Here is a 20,446-nt window from a genome sequence, read left to right as displayed (position 1 = left end):
ATTCCAGTTTCATTCAGTATATTCAGACTTTAATTCAATATATTCAATATTTCATTACATATATTTAAGTTTAATTCAATATATTCAAACTTACATTTAATATTTTCAGTCTTTCATTTAATATAATCAAGTTTAATTCCATTCCATATACTTCATATTATAAATATGATAATTTCCTGAATGGCATGGCATAGCATGTATATATATATATATATATATATATATATATATATATATATATATATATATATATATATATATATATATATAGTGCTGTAAAAATGATTAATCGCATCCAAAAATAAGTTTTTTTTTTTTTTTACATAATAAGTGTGTGCACTGTGTTTATTATTTATATATAAATACAAACATGCATGTATATATTTAAGAAAAACTTTTATATATACATACAATTTATATATAAATATAATGTATAAATGTAAACAATTATCTATTTAATGTATTAAATGTAAATGACCTAGTCTCCATTGGTTTCACAGAAAAATTCTAGAAAGAAGACGGAATTACTGTTGAATATTGTAAAATCTTAGAAATATTTTGCATTTTACACGCCCTATAAAACTTTAACCTGCACTATTACGAGATGTGTGGCCCAAAGTAACCTGAACAAATGGCTGCCAATGCCAATAATACATAATTAAGATAATAGTGATTCCAGATCTTATATGCATGAATCATCATATTTGTCATCTTCAGTAAACAAGCTCACATGATGTTTTCCTGGACAACTCTCTCATAAACTTGGTTGATATTCATAATTATTCAGTATATATTACCCTAATAAAGCAGATGAAGTTCAGCCTCATGTTAAATGCAGTCTGATCTCTCAGCAGGAGGCCGGCGTGCAGAACAGCAGGTAATGTTAGTGGACTGGCAGTAAACATTTACTGCAAACTTCTTTTGTAAGGCAATTATGCTGCTTTCAAATTCCCTGATGTTATACTCTCTCGAACTGCTAGCTGCATGCAGTGAAACTCTCAAACAGACACACAACTGACAGCAAATAACTAAAAAATTAAATAAAAAAATAACATAAAAATAATACACTGAACCAAATTGTAAATGTAACACTTTTGCCCCCATTTTCCTTGAGCTGAACTTAAAGATCTTTTTCTATGTACACAAAAGGCCTATTTCTCTCAAATATTGTTCACAAATCTGTCTAAATCTGTGTTCGTGAGCACTTCTTCTTACTTCTTAGGCTGGCCCCAATTAAAGGACACTCTCAAATGTGCAATTGTATCACACAGCACAATGCCACAAATTCATACCAGGAAACTCCTAATATGGACAAAAGTGTTCAGCTATCGCGGTATGAAAACAGTTGTTTTCACAGAAAAACAGCAACTTTTGGAAACACGAAGACATTTAACATACAATTGTGACAATATATGTGTTTTTTTAAGTCATCTCCAGCAGGTGATAAAGTATATGATAAAGTATATTACACTATAGAAACTATTCTGCCTTATTTATGTGATAAAAAAGTGTTTGTAGTATGTACATAATTTTTTTTTTTTTTTTTATTATTGTCCAGCAGTTATAGATTTCCAAGACAATTAAAATCTAGAAATTAGAGAAAAAATAAAGTTGCCTATAGTATCCACTACCAGTCAAGTCTTTTCTGTTCACCAAGCCTGTATTTATTCGATCCAAAGTACAGCAAAATTGTAAGATTGTGAAATATTGTTACTAGACTATTTAAAATAACTGTTTTCTATTTGTATATATTTTAAAATGTAATTTATTGAGATTTTAAAGCTGATTTTTTTTAGCATCATTACTCCAGTCACACGATCCTTCAGAAATCATGTTGATATTCTGGTTTGCTACCCAAAAAAAGAAGAAGCAAAAAAAAGAAAACACTTATGATAATGTTGAAAACAGCTGAGTAGATTTTTTTCAGGTTTCTAGAAAGTTTAGAAGAACAGTATTTATCTGAAATAGAAATATTTTCTAAAATTATGTCTTACTCATCACTTTTAAACTTGTTACTCTTACTATACATTTACAAACTTGAATTCAACTAGAAAAACCATGACTAGGAAGAGAGATAAACCCATGCTGTATAAACAACTGTATTCAAAGGGAAAGTGGCAAGTGAACCCATCTAGCTTTGGACCAAAGTTCAGCAATAAACATTCTCCAGACTCAATTCATTTGGTGAATGCCAACCAAACTGATCACCACAAAAGTTTTATGTTTGTTCACCATGAAGGAGACTTTGCACTTTAGTATAATTCACTTCGCAGAGTTTATACGAGCCAGGATTTCGTTGTTCCTTATGATGGGGGGGGGGGTCTATAGCAACACGATTAACGGCTCGCAAACCAGCTCCAGAGAAAACGATTAGACGACAGAATTAAGAAGGATGTTGATATTTCTGGCAAGAGGATCAGTGGAGAAGCACACAAAGCGAAGTGGCCCAATTTGCGGGTGTTTAGCTGGAGGTGTAGCTCGGTCCCCCGAGGGCCCGTCGTCATGGGTACCAGCGTGTCACCGAGGGCCCTTTCTCTTTCACGCTTTCATTCCCCATTCTGTTCTCCCTCTCAATCACCAGGACAATTAGACACAAAAACACAAGTCTCCCTCCCTCTCCTTCTCCAAGGCCAAACTCTCCATTTCAGTCCCTGGAGGGAAGGCTGAACTAAGCAGAAAGTGCGTTTTTTTTTTTTTTTATGAACGCTGAGCTGAAGTGGAAAGAAAACTTTGAATGTTCTTTTCATTGTTTGTTTTCTTACCCTCACAGTTTTTCCCCTCCTCTGAGTTGATCTGTTCTTTTAGTCTAGAATTACATAATGGTGCCATCCATCCCCATTAAGAGCTGTTGCTTCCTAAAGCCTCCGTTGGGGGAATAGAACAGGGACGGTGCTTTCTGAGCTTCTGTACATACTGTAATGTTGTGACATATGCATGTGGAATAAATGTCTTTAAATTGGAAGTCAAGAGAGCTGGAAGTGTAAAGTATGAAAGCGAGGCCAAACTCAGTAGCCTGTATAATCATGACATTAGAAATCGTTCAGGCCACTGTTGACAACTGTTACTTAAGGGAAAGTAACTTAAACTTGTTTGAAGTCGCTAATTAGCATATTTGTGACATCACTGAGCTTAATTTGCATACTGCCTAGCGTCAGTCATCTATTGTATTGCTGTGCTCAAATACTGTGATGTACATTAATTTGAATTCTCAAATAAAACTTTTCCAGGTCAGTTTTTAGATTTAAACAACATAAATAGCAATGAAAGCTAAAATATAAAATGTTGTAAATGTGTATTTACTGAGTAATCCACTATTTTGTAGAAGGGGGTCAAAATGACCATTTCCACCTAAGATTTAGAGCCAATTTCGAGTTTACTCATCGAGCTGTGTTGAGATCTCCATATCTCTGCACCTTTACAATTAGGATAACAAAAGAAAAGTTTGTTGAGAACCAGAATCTAAAAGGATATTAAGATATCTTAAATACCTTTTGAGTTACAGGCATGCAAACTTGAAGCAAAAAAACACAAGAAGTCACGGTTGGCATATAATGAAACAAAGATTTCTTAATATTACTAATAGACCAAACAATCTCTGTGTAAAAAATAATATTGTGATGCTGCAATATTTCTGAAATAATTTTTTAAAATCACTGGCTCAGAATTGTCATTTTAATACTCCATTACTCAGTAAATATGCATCTGTGACTTAATATTTTGTCTTCCGTCACTATAAACTGTATGTTTGTCTTTCCATAGAAAAAAATATATCAACAAAATAAAAAAATTAGCTGGGGGTCTCTGGTTTAGTGGACTTGGAATGACCCATACAATATGCATTTTATATGTATTATACTGTATGTATACAGTGTTTATTTGAAAGTACTCTTCTGTCATGATCATGTTAACATCAAATATTGTCAAAGCATTATGGGAGCCCGTTTCTTAAAAATCTCATGGTTCTGACTTGTTTCTTGCAACTGCACGTTTATACAGTATCTTGCAATTCTGACTTTATTTCTCAGAAATTATATACCCCAGTTGATTGGGTAACTGTTTCCACACAGTACCATCTGCATCCATTTGGTCCATGTCAACTTGGTATTTAAACTGACTGAATCAAATGATGTGTTCTGCGGCATTGAGCAATATGGCCAATCAGAGACTGATGTTTTCTTGAACACGATGGCCAATCAGAGGCATTTAAATTCAGAATCCACTCACCACTTTAGGATTTACGGAAGCATGTGAATCTTCTCAAGTGTATACTCAATGTAAATAGCATTCATTGTGCAGTGTAGATTGTAACAGAACTTTGTGACATGTTCACCAAGGCGTCAAATAACCTTTCAATATATGTCTGTATATTCATGTTTTTCGTTTGACGACAGTGGCCAGTGACACATCTAATGCATGTCAGTTCATCCTCTGTGTTGTGGAGTATGCTAATAATGACGGTAAGAAAAAACACTTCTTACGCAAATTATCAGAATATTGAAAACTGCATGTAAACTGGAGTGAGGTTTGCTGATCTTGCTGCGATTACGGAAATAATCACATCATTGGTGCACTTGCAAACATAGCCAGTGACAGACTGAAGCAGGTTTCATTTTTGGAATGTGATTGACAAAGCATCTTGTGTCTAAAATCTAAGTAACTGTGTATTAACTACTCATTCTGAGATATACTGTTACAGCTGAAGCCGTGATCATGCCAAAAAGACCCATAGAGAGAGAAAAAAAACAAAAAGCAATGCACACAAATAAAGCATTTGAAACCAAATGGCATTTATGTTATGCATATTAATTCCTAATCTAAAGTAATAAATATTGATGCATCAAAATATTTTTAATATCAATGATCTTAGTCTTAGTCTTCAGTGAAAGCCTGCAGGTCACACTGAATAGTCAGCGATTCAGGAGTAAAAATGCTCTACTGTGCTTTATGGACTTGGTTAGCCAGTTGGCTCGCCACAATGCAAATCTGTGCTTGAAACAAAAAACACCCCTGAGCCTTACAGAAGGAAGCTCTCATGTCTTACATCTGACGCTGCATCACTAGCCCGAGCGCTGAGGTACACGTGTTTTTACTCTCTACACAGACCCTGACAGCATCTGTGAGCCGCTTCTCCAGACAGCACTGAGATTAAACAAAGCATCCAAGATTAGAATGAGTTTGTTTCTGCATCAGATTTGGAGAAATGTAGCACTTGTTCATCAGTGGATGCTCTGGAGTGAATGTGTGCCGTCAGAATGAGAGTCCAAACAGCTAATAAAAACATCACAATTAAGATGTTTTAGTCCATTATACGACTTCCTCCAGTGAAAAAGTGGTCTGGTCTGAATCAGGAGAGAAATCTGCGCTGTGGATCACTTGTGGATTATTGTGATGTTTTTATCAGCTGTTTGGACTCTCATTCTGACGGCACCCATTCACTGCAGAGCATCCATTGATGAGACACTGATGCAATGCTACATTTCTCCAAACCTGATGAAGAAACAAACTCATCTACATCTCGGCTAGCATGAAGGTGAGCACATTTTCAACAAATTTTCATTTTTGAACTAATACTCTAAATGAATCACATTAAAACCAGGATGTCAAACAAACTCCCTTGAGGAAACAAAAAGGATTCTCTGTTTTTACTAAAACGGTGTAGCTGGTTGTACTAGTTACATCATGTTGAATGTTTTCTTGGCTCACCTGCCTTCATCTACACCCAACACTAGGAGAAAAACAAAATGCATGGAAATAAAAGAAGAAGCAATGGCTACTGAGATCTTACTTTTTAATTTGTTCCTGTAGAAATAATTTCTCAGCAGAATACTGTCAGATTTAATTACATGTGAGATGGAAATACGCTTTGAAAGTGTAAACAGCAAGATGCCTCTCCAGTAGTTTGAAGCTCACCTGACATCCCAGAAGCAGATCAAGCCGGCTGACACACACACACACACACACACACCTGCAGTCCAAAGCCTAATCCTATTAAAGCGGAACTAGGTATTATTGAGATCTAAAACCAACCCGCCCTCACAAAGATGCTAACAAATGAAGACTTAGGTTAAGAAACACCTCCAAAGCCTCTGGACAAAAGATTAAAACCAAAGATGTTTAATAAAATACAGCTGGAGCACTGGCTGTGGGATAAAGCTGCATATGCATTAGATAAGAACCACAGATTTACAGATTTGCTGCACTGAAAGTTTTACCACTTCGTGCATTTTCATCATTACCATTACAATGATCTGCCATTAAGGGACAACATTCAAAATTCAAAACACATTCTCACACACACATGCATATATATATATATATATATATATATATATATATATATATATATATATATATATATATATATATATATATATATTAGTGCTGTCAAATGATTAATGGCATCCAAAATAAAAGTATTTGTTTACGTAATATATGTGTGTTCTGTAAGTTTATTATGTATTTATAAATACAAACACATGCAGTATATATTTTGAAAATATTTGCATGTATTTACATATTTATTACATATACAATTACATAATTACATATACAAATATAACATTTCCTTAAATATATACATACATATGTGTGTGTTTATATATACATAATAAATATACACAGTACACACACATATATTATGTAAACAAAAAAATATATATATTCTGGATGCAATTATTTATTTGACAACACTAATACAGTATATATACATCTCACAGAAGAAAAGACCTGAGCTTAAACGTCTTTGCAGGTATATTTGTGTAAATGTGTGTGATTGATTGCCATTGCAAGGTTCACATCTGCATGACTGCTGAGTGTAAACAAACACTGAGATATTACTGTAATCCAGAGGATTTATGAGGATGATTAATATGTGACAGAAGTAGATGAAGAAGCGTATGATACCAGCAAACACAAGAGAGAGTAAAAAGACACTTGAGAGATAATTTTTGGTTAAATGGTGTTAAAATGTGCTGTGATCTACCGATGTCACGTGCTTATTCATTTTCTAATACACTGAGATCCATACAATTCAGATGTATAGACTTGTTTCTTCTGCGTGCACTCGTACTCCAGTGTTTAGTGATAGAGCGCTGCTGTCATCTGCTGGCTGGGTTTGGAACAGACGCTCCTGAACACTGGAAAACGGCAGTAAAAATAAAACCCAATGTTCTGATCAATGTTCATATGAAGGAATTATTTGTGTCGATGTTTCACAGGTGTTTTACTCGTACTTTAAATGATGCATTATATTTTTAGGGTTATTGGAAACATCCGTAACTCAATGAATAATGACCTGGCAGAAAATTACATTTTCAGATTTTCTTTTTTTTCCTTACAGGTTTTATTGCATTTGAAATCACGCAGTATTTAATGTTTCAACTAGCATGATGCTACATCACATGGCATCATTTGGATGCATGTTTAACCACCAATGTGTATCCTTGATTTAATCAATAATGATTGACCTTTTAAAAACAGCTTGCAAATCTCTTATTCTGACATATTATAACCAAATATTATATTCAATCTTCGACTCGAGTCAGCTTGTTTTCTTTCAGTTAGCACAGGTTTTGTATTTATTTTGGTTGTAAGCCCTTATTGATCTGATCGTATGCACCTCAGTTTTCAAGAGAAACAACGCATTAATACTCTCAAATGTAATAATACTTTACTCAGATGTGAATGTGAAGTGCATTAGCTCAGATCAGAGTGAGCTCACTAAACAAAAAAATCACAAGACTCTTCTGAGAGAGACGTTAAAAGAAATGTCTTTGAATATCCAATTCAACATCTAGTGTAGCTCCCAGGACTAAGAAATATGAAGCTTTTCAAAATAATTCAAAGAGTACACATGGAAAATATTATCCAATTCATATCTGAAAACAATCCAAACCCTGTGTAGAAGCACGATCCATATAAACATGTGAAAGACCGTCCTAATGGCCAGTATCAGTAACAAACAATGCAAGTCATTACTTTCATTATAAACCCACAGCTCTGCCGCAGGCGTGATGCTTTGTCCTCAGTGGAGAGATTTAGAAAAATGTACTATTTTAATGATCTTCTGGGAGCATTAGTACAAGAAAAATCCTCACGATTAATAATCATACATGAACTAAAATAATGAGAGCAGATACTTCACGTCAGGATTGCATAAGCCATGATGAAAAGTGCATTTGGCCCAGCAGTGCTACAGTACACTATTAACAAAATACATATTAACAGTCCAATGTTCATTTATGACTCTACAATGGATCAAATAAAACCCTCTCATTGTCACACATTCGACACATTTCTGGCAGCAATATACCCATAAATCACTCAATGTATGCCCATTCAGCTCCAATTAGGAGAGAATAACAAATAAAAGCTGTGCAAGTGCAAGCAAACGACCAGCAGAGGGAGACAAACAGACTCAAATCCAGGACTCTGGACTGCACCACTGAAGGAGACCAGCAGAGACCAGCAGAGACTAGCTGCCCTACACTTGAACTTTAACCTTCTGCTCTCTCATCCAATCAGAAGCCCTGGTGAGAAGGAAACGGTTTCTCTGATTGCACCAATCAAAGGACCGATGAACTTTCTGCCAGCCAATCAGTGGGCTTTATTTACAGTACAGATCTACAGACTGCTGAAGATATAGGGTGTTGTTGTTGTTGTTTTTTTTTTTGTATTGTTTTTTATTAGTCCAGAAGTCCTTCTTCCAATTCCAGGGCAAGGGTCCAGAACGGAAGTGTCCATTAAAGTTTTTGCATTACTTATTTAAGCAGCTGTGGCATTGGTTTTTGCACTGGCTTACAGAGACAAAAGCATCTTCTTTCTTGAGGTACTGATATATAAATGTTAGTTTTTGAGACTGATGTAGCTACACAGAATGATCTCATCCCTTGTCAGCAAAAAAAAAAAAAAAAATATTCTCTAATCCACTCAAATGCTTTTCTTGAGAACAAAAAGTATAAAAAACAAATGCTTTCCCACTTTAATTCCCTCATTTGTGACCATGGGCAACAAGACAAAAATGGGCAATAATGACGAAATCATCTTTAAAGTTGTTCAGATGAAGTTCTTAGCAATGCATATTACTAATCTACAATTGAGTTTTGATATATTTATGGTAGTTGATTTGCTAAACATATTCATGAAACATGATCTTTACTTATATATATTATAAGAACAAATGTATAATTTTAACTCATACAATGTATTTTTGGCTATTGCTACAGATATACCTCAGCGACTTAAGACTGCTTTTGTGCTCCAGGGTCACCTTTAGAAAATACTTTTTTTTCATCCTGACTCAATAATAATAATCATCATCATCACCATTAAAAAAGTTTTGCATTTCCATGAAGAAGCCTAAAATATATACACATTTCTTTAGACATGTTAATCAACAGCAGGAAATACTCTTCTTCAAAATCATTCGAGTGAGTGAGTTGACCTCTGATATTGAAAACACACGCAATTAAACAAACTTGACGAACCACACCATCCTCATCAGACAGTCTGTTGCTTGTCAAACTAATTTTACAGAAGACAATTATAAATGATATGCGGTGCAAACACCTCTATCATACACCACAGATGGGGGGAAATAATCATCATTTTGAGGGCAGGTGCATCACATCAGTCCACTACAGCACACACAGATTGATTCATCTGAGCCATAGAAGAAGAAGAAAGTCAAAGTGAGGCTTTCAGTGAGACAGTCAGCAGTCTTTATGATACTGTAGCCTTCATTATAAATAATGCTCTTACCTTAACAGCGATGTTCTCTATTCTCCAGTCTCTTTAGACTCCAGTCTCACTCCATAAATCCATGAACTCCCTATAGCCAGTAATCGATTAAAGGCACGTCTTCTCCATCCTCGCTGTAATGTTATTGATTCCTCCTGCGCGCTGTAACGGTGCGCGTCTAACGCGTAAAACACAATCAACACACACGTCGACAGAGACAAACATAGTCCAGGAAATAAAGAGCCAGCAGGAATCCATGTTGCCTGATGAAGATGATGTTGAACAGAGAGCTCCGCTGCGTCCAAAGAGAGAAGTTCAAGCTTCTGAAAGTTCCCAAACTCAACAAGTGCGCTCTTTACTCCACAGGCGCGCACACGCGCTCAGAGCAGCGCGCGGCATCATGGGAGATGTAGTTTGACCAAACTTTATTTTTTTATTTATTTTATGTATGGTGTATACTATGAAGGATATATATATATATATATATATATATATATATATATATATATATATATATATATATATATATATATATATATATATATATATATATATATATATAGTCTACTATGGGTATGTCTACATGGAATTTGAGCCATAAAATTGCTTGCACAGCATCACTGAATCTTTGAATCAAAAGATTTACACTTTTAGTGTAAAACCATTACATTAAGTTTTATTGTTACCCCTGTATGAAATAATATTCCGATTTCTGTTTCACAAAAGCTTCTTTGTGGTGAAAGAAGGTTCTTCAGATTATAAACAGGTAAGAACGAGATAATTCTTTAAAGAACCTTGGACTGAATGGATCTTTATTGAACCAAAATAGTTCTTCTATGGCATCACTGTGAAGAACCTTTTAAAGCACCTTTATTTTTAAGAGTGTATTGCTGCATATTTATTATTTATTATATATTCAAATTTAGTTTTGATAGAATTATTTCCTTTACAACACCATATAGTGAAATAAATCTGTGAGAGTTAGTGCATATGTGGTCGAAAGCAATGATTTATTGAATAATACGTGCTCATCCACCCACACATATAATTCTTGTTTGGTGAGTTGGTCCAAGCTGCATTAGTGTGCAAGCAAACACAAAGACATTGTGAGCCGTCCCTGTGTTTAACCCCAACACATTCCTTCACACATGCCATAACCAAAACCTCAGCTCGTATGACTGCAGCCCACTATTCCAACACAACAAAAAGAGCCTTTTCTTCATGATCTAGGTCAACGACTCGTAAACAGTTATTATCAGCCATTTATTCAAAACTGAGCTTTTGGTACATTTTTGGTTTTCTACAGTATGGCTTCATTTACATGAAAAACTTAATAATACCTGACTAATCTGATGTGTTAATTGCAATAACCAGCTCCAGTCTGGAGTTAACGTTCAGAACAGAGCTCTATTGACTCAACAAAAGACAGATGAAGGGCGATTCAGAGCAAGCAGTCGATCGGTCTCCCTCTTACTTAAAGAATTAGGCATCAACAACCAAATCTTTTAAGTAAGGCTTCTGATGTGATGAAGTATTGATTGCAACCTTCTTATCCACCTCGGCATAATCAGAAAGTTTAGTGGCTGAAATTGAATCTATTGCGGTTCTCGTCAAACTGCTGCCACGATGCATTGTCTGATCCATATGCGATTCCAGCTCGGTAAGAAGCTTATGGAGAAGCATATTTAACTGGGATATTTGACATTCAGTTTCTGTGGTCGCCCTGTAGGATAATGCAACAACGTGATGGACGAAGAAAAAATGTGCAGTTTGAACAAAAGACCAAAGCGTGGTGGACAAAAATGAGATAGTGAGGGAAAAATCACTTGAAGCTCAGATTCAAGCTCTAACTCTGTGTGCATTGTAAAATTTACACCAAGGAAAGATTTTGCATCAATGCACTGAAGATTAGCCACTTTCCAAGAGAAAACCACAAGACTATAATGACCACTTCAAGAGCAAAACATTGGGTTTCCTTCAAATGATCTTCATAGTTCAGATACTATTTTGACTACTTCACTTTCCATGAATACAGAGTACAAAGCAGAATCCAGAAAATGTTCAGATGTCAACCTCGGCATGAACTGTAAAACGAATAATTATATGTAATGTTCTTATTTTCTATTGAAGCTGCTATTTATTTTTTGAACAAGTTTGTGACAGATTTGTGTCATATTATCTGGCACTTTAATATTAATGTAAAAATGTACATAAATATTAATACTTCCAATATAATATACAAAATGTTGATCATTTTGACAATATTGATAATTTGTTTCTTAGATAAAAGTGTTGAATTGTTGAGTTTGAATAATGTAATTGTCAATAATGTCAATAATCAATGCATTTGATGAAAAAATGACATTTTATGTATGTGTAACTGTGCAATAGTACGTTTACAGTTTTTAAAAAGAGAAAAACAATAGTTCATCTAAAATTTACATTAAAACGTAAATTGTCAATTCCCAGAATTCCCTTTGTGACAGATAAAACATTAAATTGCATTTAAAGTAACATTCTATGCCAGACGCTACAACAGCAGTTAGAGAATCAGTTTTTTACTTCTTTCTCCCTGTTTGAACAATGAAATAAAAAAAGTGAAATGCCTTTCACATACAGTGCAGAACAAATGTTTCAACAAAGTAATCGTAATAATTTTACATCATTTACATGTGTGAATTTTACCTAACATGTCACCTTATTAGTCATAGTCTTATTGCATATATGTAATCATCAGCAATTCAAATAACAAACAACATGGTCCATAAAATGACAACTTCATTTCATAACTTGCAAGCGAACAGCTGAAAACATCCAGTTTACTTAGTCATCATTGCCTTTCATTCAAATGAGTGCACAACAATATTAAGAACATATGGTCTTTAGATTAATGATGGGATGTCTCACGTACACACACGTATACACACACACACACACACACACACACACACACACACCTAAACATACTCTAAAGTCACTCATTCAAGTTTGAATAATTTTTTCAAGTATTTTGCAATCAATCTTTCCGCCCGGTCTAAATAATGTGGTCTGTGAGTCATAAAACTATGGAAGCCTGTTTTCTGCCATTGAATTAAAAAAATAGAAAAGATTGTCTTTTTCGGTCACAATTCTGACTCTTCTCAAAATTGTGAGATAGAAACCTGCAATTGTGAGTTACAAAGGAAAATAACTTTCTTACAACTGCAAATTTTTTTTTTTTTTTTTTTTTTTTTTTTTTTTTTTTTTTTTAGAGTTTATATCTCTATATCAGAGTTGGAAGACAAAAACTCACAATTGTGAGTTATAAAGTCCAATTTTGAGGCACACAGACTATTTTCTTACTACTGCGACTTTAGATCTCCAAACTGTGACTTTATAACTTGCAAATATATACATTTATGCAAAAAGTTGCAATTGCCTTAAATTTAAGTAGTGGAAGAAACAGGCTTCCATATATATATATAAGACAAAAAAAATGACATTAAGCAGAAAAATATCCCACTGATCAAACCTGTCCACCGAGGAGAAAGGCTGCTTCCGTCACTTTTTTCAATGCAGTCAGCTGACATTCGAAGATTTGTCCAATGAAAAGGCTCAGTCAAGCCCCATATCCAGTAACAGCATGATGATGAAGCCCAGAATGGACGTCCAGGAGGCCAGTTTCCCCTTCCCGCTGTGAAGAAACATGCATTCAGTGGCACATGAACATCTGCGGTCTTTCACTGTGCTGCTGCTCACCTGACTTGGCCTTGATGATGTCATCAACCACCACATCTACCATGGATCCTGCGGCGAAGGCCGTCACACACTGCTTTCTGGAAGAAAGGAAGAGTATCAGTTATCGCAGAGTCTTCTGGAGACATGTCTCGCATTGTGTCTGACGCGGCGGCTTTTGTAGTCGTCTTCTAACGACCCCCCCACGCGCAAGTGTTTCTCCTTGGTTTCAAGGGTGACGCTGATGAGTGCTCAGGTCATATATTATTATATTTTCTTTTACATTTTTTTTTATTTATGTTTTTTTTTTTTGGCCAATAAGTGTTAAAAACAATACTTAAACAGCAATTTATTTATTTATTTGTCTGTTTGTTTTTTTATTTGTTTTTGATTATTTAGTTTGGCCTATGTATGTGAGAAGTGGAACTTAAACAGTTTTTTTTTTTTTTTCAATGTTTTTCTGTTTTGCCAATACGTGTCAGAATCCTGACTTCAACAGTATTGAACTTATTCAATGTAATTTATTCAATATATAATTTGAGTTTATTTATTTATAATTTATTTTTTGTTTGTTTGTTTAAAATTTTTCTGTTTGGCCAATAAGTGTCAAAAGCAGAACTTAAAAAGTAATTTTTTAAAAATGTATTTATTTTTTGTTAAGTTTTCTGTTTTGCAGATAAGTGTTGGAGCAGGACTTAAGTAACATTAATTAATTAATTTATAATTAACATTTCTGTTTGGCCGATTAGTGTCAGAAGCAGCATATAAACAGTAATATTTGTTTGTTTGTTTGTTTGTTTTTAAATGCTTGAATTTAACTTTTGAAGGTGTAAGAACCCTGCTGTATTCTCTGAACAACGTGTGTTTCGGGGTTTATTCCCCATTTGCAGTTCCAATAATGTCCACAAATCTGTTTTTTTAGAATGGTAAAAGCTTTTTTAATGTAGTCGCACTGTTGAATTGAATCACGTTTATCATACAAAACTGATAAAAGCATATATACCCCACTGTATTAGTATTTAAATAGTATATGATTATGTTGAATTTTTATTCTTGAAAATATGGCGTTGTATTAAGCAGTATATGGAAGTGTTTCTGATTTCATGAAAACGTTTTTGAAACGTGTATTTGACAAATACTGAATTATATTTACTTCATCTGTGATAAAGTGTGCAAACATTCAACCATTAATCAAATAGGAAAATCTATACTATAAGTGTGTCTTTGAATATGTAATAAATATTTAAATCCATAAACCTTGCAAACGTGCAAACTCCGGCATTGGTATTACAAAAAAATAAATAAATAAAAAAACTCAATATCAGTCAACCACTTATCCTAACTGAAATGAATCTCATAGCTGACAGGTTTAAAAAGTTTTACAAACATCTTTTTTTTCCAATGAGATTGGCACAGTGCATCTAGCATCACCTTATCTGGAAATGTTTGTCTAAATTACAGTCTCTAAACTGTTCGGAGCAGCCTTTGCACTGGAAGTGCATTTGAGATCTCAAAAGAGCACCGATGCAGGCAGCTCACTAGGATTTGGATGTGAATGTGTCTCTGTCTGGGGTCTGGACTCACCAAAAGGATCTCCATGTGGACACCCCAGAACCCCTCAACGGGAGACTCACGGCAAGGCCTTCTGGAAAGTTCTGAATGCCAATGCCAAGAGCCAGACTTCTGAAAGAAACTGACAAATCTTTTCAACTTGACAGATCGGTATTAAAGTGGTCCAAATGACTCTGCTTCTGAGTCTTCTGAAGCAAAACTGTACATTTTTGTCAGTTCCTTCAAATACCGGTTTCCTCTATTCTACATTTTGATGAATTAGTAGCTAATTTATATGAATTTGTACGTCTTACGAACATTCTCACTGTTCTTTTCAACATAATGCATGCACTAAAACTTTTAATCTCCAAATGCCAAAAAAAAAAAGCACCAGCAAACTAATATTAATGTTGCTCTTTTTCCAAATCTTCTGAAGAAACGTGACCCTTGACCACAAAAATAATCTTTCCAGTGATGTGTGGTTTGTTAGGAGGACAATATTTGTCTGAGATACAACTATTTTAAAATCTGGAATCTGAGGGAGCAAAAAAAAAATCTAAATATTGAGAAAATCTCCTTTAGAGTTGTCCAAATGAAGTTCTTAGCCATGCATATTACTAATCAAAATGAATGAATTGAGTGCCCTTGGTTCGGTGAAAGCACCCTTAACAGCGGTGACCAGTGTGCCAGTCTTGAGAAACGACTGCTGGCTAATGCTCTCCAGACGAAGGCTTTCTGAAGAGTGTCATACCACGAGACCACGAGAAAAGCAGGTTACAAGTGGGGCACGAGCTACAGTACATCTGGAGTCACGCTGTTATGTTTGGATAATTCTGCGTGAGAGTTTCTCGCACAAGCCAAGACGGAGACTGTGGACGAGTGTGTCAGCAGGCATTTACTCAAACGAACAACGCTTCATTATGAGGATGATTTAGACTTGTGGGAAGGCGCTGGGAGCCGGTTTCTCTCCTGAGGGTGGTCTCAGCCACAGAACTGATAAGCTCTGTTTGTTTGGCCTCTAGAAGTCCAGTGCTCACAAAGCAAGAATGGCTTCTCTGTTTTGACTCCCCCTCTCCACCAGTCTTCTTCAATCTCTCCTGCTGTACGATGTGCACTGGCATGCGCTCAAGGAACTGCCCCCAGAGAAGTCAGATTAATGACAGCTAGTCACGGAAAGGCTTGCAGCGCCCGCGTAATACTGGAGAATCTGAGACTGAAGAGAACGGATTCAAACTCTTTCTAACATGCAACCCAGAATCAAAGTAATGCAACTGAAATGAATGTGCATGAAGGAGAACTAAAACTGTCAAGCTCCAAAATGACAAAAAAGAAACAGCATTAAACTATTGTTAAAGTGATGCAAATGTCTCTTCTTCCAAGTCTACTGAAGCAATTCTGTGAAATTTGGACTGATCCTTCAACACAAACTAACTATTTTACGTTATGGCAAAATGTTGGCGATTTGCATGAATTCATAAAATCTTGTTTGTATAACATGAATGTTATGGAGGGGTTTTTTTGTTTAGTTTTTTTGTTTAGTTTTTTATTGACAGGACTAAAAAAATAAAATAGGAGCATTCAAATATTATTGAAGTGGTCTAAAGTCAATTTTAATTTGGACCTCCTACACAATCTCATGGCCATTTGTAACTAGTTCCATTTGGGAAAATACAGGTGGCTAAAATACTAAGTATTTGAATGAGCTCTTGTTGCATTATATTCCCCCACGTCCGCTATGTTTCCACAACTCAGCCAATTTGATAATACCTAGAATATCAAAATCAACGGCGGGCGGCAGATTCTTTTCTGGTAACATTTTAGAATAATGGTCCATTACTTAATGTTAGTTAACTATTTTATTTAACATGAACAATCCTTCTACAGCATTTATTAATCTTAGTTCATGTTAATTTCAACATTTACTAATGCATTCTTCAAATCAAATGTTGTGCTTGTTAATATTAGTTAATGCACTGTTAATTAGCATGAACTAACAATGAGTAACTGTATTTTCATTAACTAACATTAACAAAGATGAATAAATACAGTAGTAAATGTATTGTTCATTGTTTGCTCATGTTAATTAATGACATTAACTAACATTAACTAATTGACCATTATTCTAAAGTGTTACCCCTTTTCTTATTTGACGCCTAAACTCTGGAATAACCCACCTAACATTGTGACTTTGCTGCAGTCTGGAATTGAACTACTGGTTTCGTCTGGTCAGAGGAGAACTGACCCCAACTGAGCCTGGTTTCTCCCAAGGTTTTTTTCTCCATTCTGTCACCGATGGAGTTTCGGTTCCTTGCCGCTGTCGCCTCTGGCTTGCTTAGTTGGGGTCACTTCATCTACAGCGATATCATTGACTTGATTGCAAATAAATGCACAGACACTATTTAACTGAACAGAGATGACATCACTGAATTCAATGATGAACTGCCTTTAACTGTCATTCTGCATTATTGACACACTGTTTTCCTAATGAATGTTGTTTAGTGCTTTGACGCAATCCTTTTTGTTTAAAGCGCTATACAGTATAAATAAAAGTGACTTGACTAAAGTCCTACAAATCGCTCTTCTTACAAGTCTTCTGAAGCAATACTGTAAATATTTTTCTGTTCCTTCAACATAATCTCATCCCAGTTCGTAATTTACATGTCAGTAAATTAATGAATAATTTGTATAAATTCGTACATTTAATGTTAAAGGTTTAGTTCACCCAATAATCAAAATTATGTCATTAATAACTCACCCTCATTTCGTATCGAACCGGTGAGACCTCCGTTTATCTTCAGAACACAGTTTAAGATATTTTAGATTTAGTCCAAGAGCTCTCAGTCCCTCCATTGAAGCTGTGTGTACGGTCTACTGTCCATGTCCAGAAAGGTAAGAAAAACATCATCAGAGTAGTCCACGTGACATCAGAGGGTCAGTTAGACTTTGTTGAAGCATTTGTTGATAGCAAAAACTATGACTTTATTCAGCATTGTCTTCTCTTCCATGTCTGTTGTGAGAGAGTTCAAAACAAAGCAGTTTGTGATATCCGGTTCACGAACGAATCACTCGATGTAACCGGATCTTTTTGAACCAGTTCATGAAATCGAACTGAATCGTTTTAAACGGTTCGCGTCTCCAATACGCATTAATCTGCAAATGACTTAAGCTGTTAACTTTTTTAATGTGGCTGACACGAGTGATGAGTACACGACTCAAAACTGCTCCTTCTGTGTTGCACAGAAGAAAGACAAAATCCTGCAATCCATGTGCACCAATATTTGGGTTACAGGTTGAAAACACTGATTCAAACATTTATTTACATTCTCATTAGTGGAAATTTACTGGAAATCAAACCCATGACCTTAAAGTCAAGCTCTACTGTTTGAGCAAAAAGAATACAAGAAAGCATGAACATATAAAGAGAACATCTGATGAAATAAGAATTCAGTCTATGCACACTGAACATGAAAATAAATACAACATTACACAATCCCAGCCAACCAGAACTACACAACATCATAAGCTATGTGGAGTGGTTTTTTTTTTTCAGCCAATAAGATTTCATGGTGGGCGGGGCTATAACATGCAATCCAGCAGACATTAATACAGTTTTTATCACTTGTCACATTAATGCATTGTGTCTGGCTAGGTGTAACTCCCAGTTCAGAGCCAGCTAAAAAATATAAAAAAATTCAAGTCCCGATCACATGGCAGTAGCAGCAAATTTGCATGGATTAATCGCTCACGATAAGATTTATGAGATGCATTTAAAAAATAGATGGGGTGATTTTCCACTGAGCGTCGAGAGAGGAAGAGAAATGAAGAGTGGATGAGAGGAGAGGAGAAACTGTGGTGTGGCATAGTGAAAGACTGAAGAGAAAACCAAGGGGAGTTTTAGGAGAAGGGCAAAGCGAACTCGCTCACCCAACTGAAGAGTCCACGGCCTAATGTTCACACAGAGTGGAAACAACAGCCCTTCAGAAACATGTTTTCCCATCCCCAGGAATTCTTCTCTGGCATATTTCAATCCTCTGAGGCAGGTCTATTTCTGTGAGGCTTCAGTAACCGCAAGCTCTCAGCAGTAAAACAGGGTGGAGATCTCGAAACGTACAATGCCATTCTAACACGGCCTTTCTTAGCTCCCTATATGAGCTCAAGAGCAAGAGAGAGTGGGTTTGTGATACAGTGTGTGTCTGGGCTGACGTCTGTATTAAAAAAAAAAAAAAAAAAAGCATAAAGGGAAACATTCCAGCGTTATTGCAAAAGCATGAAGAAGCCTCCATTGAGAGGGGAAGACACTGGCTCCAGTGTCTGACCACAGAGCTCCTCTCTGGGCACAAAGGGCCTTTGGTGCCCCCCCTCCATCCATGGGGGTCTGCCCTGAATGGGCATCTGTGTGTTGGGAAGTGCATGGGGATCTGGGCGAAATGAGGGAAAATCCCCTAAACCATCTGCACCAATCACTACGGCTTTCCAGTGACCTTTGACCTGTGCACTCGCTGCTTTTCACTCAAAACTGTGGGAACATTTACCTACAAACAGTTTATAACAGCCTTTGTTTTGCCACAACTGGCTCAAAGAATGCTTCACTGAACAGTGCTGAAACATTACATTTTGCTGTCCTACTGTATGTAAATTAATTCATTATATATATATATATATATATATATATATATATATATATATATAAATGTACACACACACACACACACAAACAATTTGTAAAATTGTAATAAAACAGCATTGATCAATCAATGTGAGACAATTTACAGATAAAATGTATATGCATTAAATATTCAAGAATTTAATTAATTTTTTCTTGCCCTGCACTGCATGGACGTTAAAGGGGGAGTGAAATGCTGGTTTTCACTCAATCTCCTGTTAATCTTGAGTACCTATAGAGTAGGACTGCATCCTTCATAATTCCAAAAAGTCTTTAGTTTTATTATATTCATAAGACAAAAATAGTCTGTACCGATTTTTCCCTTTTTCGTTGGGATTGCATCATCCTTAAGAAATAAACGATGTGCAAATCCAGCGTCAAACTGGGCCTTGTTTGTAAAACAAGCATCTTCGAAATGCAGGGAACAAACACAAACACTTGCACAACTCCGTTGATGCTCTGTAAAAATAAACTCCATCCACTGCTCCCTTAATGCTGTTTCTCTTTTGGTAATCTGTGCAGGGTTGTCTTGCCCTGGCAACCAAAAACACACTTCTTTTGTGACATTTGGCGACGCTCTCGCTCTGATCAGTGAAGTCTGTTGTGCTCTCAGTGCTCTGCTATACGGGAGCGCGCTCTTCCGGCAGAAGTGCCTCAGGACACATATAAGGAAATTCCGCTCCATCTAACGTCACACAGAGAACAAAACAAAAATACTCCTTCAAACGTACAACTTAATTTTTGAAACTTTGTCCATGTTTAGCATGGGAATCCAACTCT

At 35.7% G+C, this 20,446-nt stretch overlaps 2 long non-coding RNA genes across 2 annotated transcripts in view; both read right to left on the bottom strand.

Moving 5' to 3' along the window:
* Positions 1–10,102, bottom strand: part of LOC127969368 (uncharacterized) — a 55,677-nt gene extending 45,575 nt beyond the window's left edge. Inside the window, exon 1 of the long non-coding RNA XR_008156254.1 lies at positions 9,760–10,102. This is a non-coding gene — a long non-coding RNA (uncharacterized LOC127969368). The remainder of the gene's footprint in view (positions 1–9,759) is intronic.
* Positions 10,103–13,220: 3,118 nt separating this feature from the next.
* On the bottom strand, positions 13,221–15,440 carry LOC127969369 (uncharacterized). The gene is made up of 3 exons (XR_008156255.1): positions 15,037–15,440; positions 13,477–13,553; positions 13,221–13,411 (listed from the first exon to the last, which is right to left on the bottom strand). It is a non-coding gene; the product is annotated as an uncharacterized LOC127969369 (long non-coding RNA).
* Between the last annotated feature and the right edge of the window lie 5,006 nt (positions 15,441–20,446).

The sequence above is a fragment of the Carassius gibelio genome, chromosome B12, assembly GCF_023724105.1.
Source record: "Carassius gibelio isolate Cgi1373 ecotype wild population from Czech Republic chromosome B12, carGib1.2-hapl.c, whole genome shotgun sequence".
In the NCBI taxonomy this organism is placed as follows: domain Eukaryota; kingdom Metazoa; phylum Chordata; class Actinopteri; order Cypriniformes; family Cyprinidae; genus Carassius; species Carassius gibelio.
This window is presented reverse-complemented; position numbering and strand designations above follow the sequence as displayed.